The sequence below is a fragment of the Anopheles ziemanni genome (genome assembly GCF_943734765.1).
Source record: "Anopheles ziemanni chromosome X unlocalized genomic scaffold, idAnoZiCoDA_A2_x.2 X_unloc_107, whole genome shotgun sequence".
Taxonomy (NCBI): domain Eukaryota; kingdom Metazoa; phylum Arthropoda; class Insecta; order Diptera; family Culicidae; genus Anopheles; species Anopheles ziemanni.
In genome coordinates this window covers 62,501-66,395 of record NW_026689716.1, presented here as the reverse complement: position 1 = coordinate 66,395, position 3,895 = coordinate 62,501, and positions in this window count along the sequence as shown.

Below are 3,895 nucleotides of genomic sequence, written 5' to 3'. Positions count from 1 at the left end.
CATTAGTGGCCAAGTGATCCTTCCAGAAGTCCGAACCTGCGGGTTGAGACTTCGGCACAAGTTGCCATATGATAATTGACGAAACACTATAGAAGTCCGAACCTGCGGGTTGAGACTCAGGCACAAGTTGCCATATGAAAGTTGACGAAACACTAACAAGTCCGAACCTGCGGGTTGAGACTTAGGCACACGTTGCCTTATACATGACTTCGAACAAATACACAAGTCCGAACCTGCGGGTTGAGACTTAGGCACAAGTTGCCATATGAAAGTTGACGAAACACTAACAAGTCCGAACCTGCGGGTTGAGACTTAGGCACACGTTGCCTTATACATGACTTCGAACAAATACACAAGTCCGAACCTGCGGGTTGAGACTTAGGCACAAGTTGCCTTATACATACATTGGCCAAATAAACAGAAGTCCGAACCTGCGGGTTGAGACTTAGGCACAAGTTGCCATATTATATTCGATCAAACACTAAGTAGTCCGAACCTGCGGGTTGAGACTCAAGACCGTAACAAGATGTCACTATACAAGTCCGAACCTAAGGGTTGAGACTTAATGCGATCTAGATACCAAGTTGACATCCAATACCTGTTGAGCAAAACCAAAGATTCCCTGTTCTCGAATGATTACACTATATAACAGGGAATCATGAAGAAATCAAGCAAGCGTGAAACAAAGTCATCACTTGGGCATGCTCGATAGCCAACCACAGACCTTAACCTAAGAGAGCATGCAAACCACATGATACCTATAAACGATTAACCCGCCCTAGTTCAATCGTTCACCAAGTGATGACTTCAGTATGGCTAAGAGAAAAACTTTTAAATGGGAAAAACTCTAAGTCCGAACCTCCGGGTTGAGACTTCCGCGTCGGAGGTGGGCGCACCTCCTATCCGAAAGATGATGAATCAGGGGTGTTCGGTCAGCAATGGTCGGATGCCCCGTTCGTAGTCCAACTATGACAATCAAAGTCAAGACCTCCGGGTTGAGACTTTTCCGCGAGTACAAGCATAAAGGAACACGGACCAAGCCGTACCGAGAGAATCGGTACTAGAGCCCTTGTGGTTCTACATTGAGAGAGCCCTCGTGGTTCTCATTAGGGGCTTTATGCAAGTCGTACTCAATACTGTGGTGTGAAGTATAAAGTAGTCCTCGCCTGGTCCACGCTGCTTCGGCGGTCCTGGGTAAGATAGTTCATTCTAGCTTGCCCTATAGTGGAATGAGGAAACTTAATGCTTCGTCTTTTAGCGGCGGCTAGACTCCTCCTCACGGGGAACGAGTTGACGCACACAGCGGCGGCTTACGCACTATGGCAATCATGGATGCCTGAAGATTCCGTGAAGTTCTCCCCTGGTCCACGCTGCCTCGGCAGTCCTGGGTAAAATGGAATATTTCCAGCTTGCCCTATAGTGGAAGAGGACTATCCAACAATACAAAGTCAAGACCTCCGGGTTGAGACTTTCCGCGTCGGTGGTGTCGCGCACCGCCTATCCGAAAGATGGTGTAACAGGGGTGTTCGATCAGCAATGGTCGGATGCCCCGTCATAGTCCAACTATGACAACCAAAGTCAAGACCTCCGGGTTGAGACTTTCCGCGTCCGGAGGTACGCGTACCGCCTACCCGAAAGATGGTGTGCTTCTGGGGTATTCGATGAGTCGGATACCCCGTCGTAGTCCAACTATGACAATCAAAGTCAAGACCTCCGGGTTGAGACTTCCGCGTCCGGAGGTACGCGTACCGCCTACCCGAAAGATGGTGTGCTTCTGGGGTATTCGATGAGTCGGATACCCCGTCGTAGTCCAACTATGACAATCAAAGTCAAGACCTCCGGGTTGAGACTTCCGCGTCCGGAGGTACGCGTACCGCCTACCCGAAAGATGGTGAATCAGGGGTGTTCGATCAGCAATGGTCGGATGCCCCGTCGTAGTCCAACTATGACAATCAAAGTCAAGACCTCCGGGTTGAGACTTTCTAAGAGTACAAGCATAAAGGAACACGGACCAAGCCGTACCGAGAGAATCGGTACTAGAGCCCTTGTGGTTCTACATTGAGAGAGCCCTCGTGGTTCTCATTAGGGGCTTTATGCAAGAAGTACTCAATACTGTGGTGTGAAGTATAAAGTATAGAGTCCTCCACTGGTCCACGCTGCTCCGGCGGTCCTGGGTAAGATAGTTCATTCTAGCTTGCCCTATGTGGAAGAGGACTCAATACCCTACCTGTTGAGCTTGAAACAAAGTCATCACTTGGGCATGCTCATATTGCCATACACAATTACATTATATTCGAATGAGCATGCAAGCGACCCTATATAGACCGAACCAAAACGATAGATACCGCCGTAGTTCACCCCCACCAAGTGATGACTTCAGTATGGCTAGTGTGTGAAGTATAAAGTATAGTCCTCCCCTGGTCCACACTGCTTCGGCGGTCCTGGGTAAGATAGTTAGTTCTAGCTTGCCCTATGTGGAAGAGGACACAATACTTAATACTTAGAGTACAAGCATAAAGGAACACGGACCAAGCCGTACCGAGAGAATCGGTACTAGAGCCCTCGTGGTTCTACATTGAGAGAGCCCTCGTGGTTCTCATTAGGGGCTTTATGCAAGTCGTACTCAATACTGTGGTGTGAAGTATAAAGTATAGAGTCCTCCACTGGTCCACGCTGCTCCGGCGGTCCTGGGTAAGATAGTTCATTCTAGCTTGCCCTATGTGGAAGAGGACTCAATACCCTACCTGTTGAGCTTGAAACAAAGTCATCACTTGGGCATGCTCATATTGCCATACAATATTCCATTATCTACTAATGAGCATGCAGCTATATGATTATAACCTGTAAACGATTACCCCGCCGTAGTTCAGCGCTTCAACCAAGTGATGACTTCAGTATGGCTAGTGTGTGAAGTATAAAGTATAGTCCTCCCCTGGTCCACACTGCTTCGGCGGTCCTGGGTAAGATAGTTAGTTCTAGCTTGCCCTATGTGGAAGAGGACACCATACTTAATACTGTGGTGTAATGAACAAAGTATAGTCCTCCACTGGTCCACGCTGCTTCGGCGGTCCTGGGTAAGATAGTTAGTTCTAGCTTGCCCTATGTGGAAGAGGGCATACAAGACAAAGTATAGTTCTCCCCTGGTCCACGCTGCCTCGGCGGTCCTGGGTAAGATAGTTAATTCTAGCTTGCCCTATGTGGAAGAGAGCATACATGAACCAAGAACGAAGGTTAGATCGAGGAATGATTCGACAACTAACCGATGGTATGAAATGTGAAGAATTCAAGCAAGCACACAATCAAGTTATCACTTGGGCATGCTCGATAGCCAACCTCATGACATTAACCTAGTAGAGCATGCGAAAACCAATATATATGTAAACGATGCCTCCCTAGTTCAGCGCTTCAACCAAGTGATGACTTCAGAATGGCTAAATCAAATCGGTTCAAAACATACCATCGGTACCCTATTGAAACACACAAGTCGATATCAAACCTCATGATTGTGTAGTCCTCCACTGGTCCACACTGCTCCGGCGGTCCTGGGTAAGATAGTTCATTCTAGCTTGCCCTATGTGGAAGAGGGCACATTACTCAATACTGTGGTGTTATGAACAAAGTATAGTCCTCCACTGGTCCACGCTGCTTCGGCGGTCCTGGGTAAGATAGTTAGTTCTAGCTTGCCCTATGTGGAAGAGGGCATACAAGACAAAGTATAGTTCTCCCCTGGTCCACGCTGCTTCGGCGGTCCTGGGTAAGATAGTTAATTCTAGCTTGCCCTATGTGGAAGAGAGCATACATGAACCAAGAACGAAGGTTATGATCGAGGAATGATTCGACAACTAACCGATGGTATGAAATGTGAAGAATTCAAGCAAGCACACAATCAAGTTAT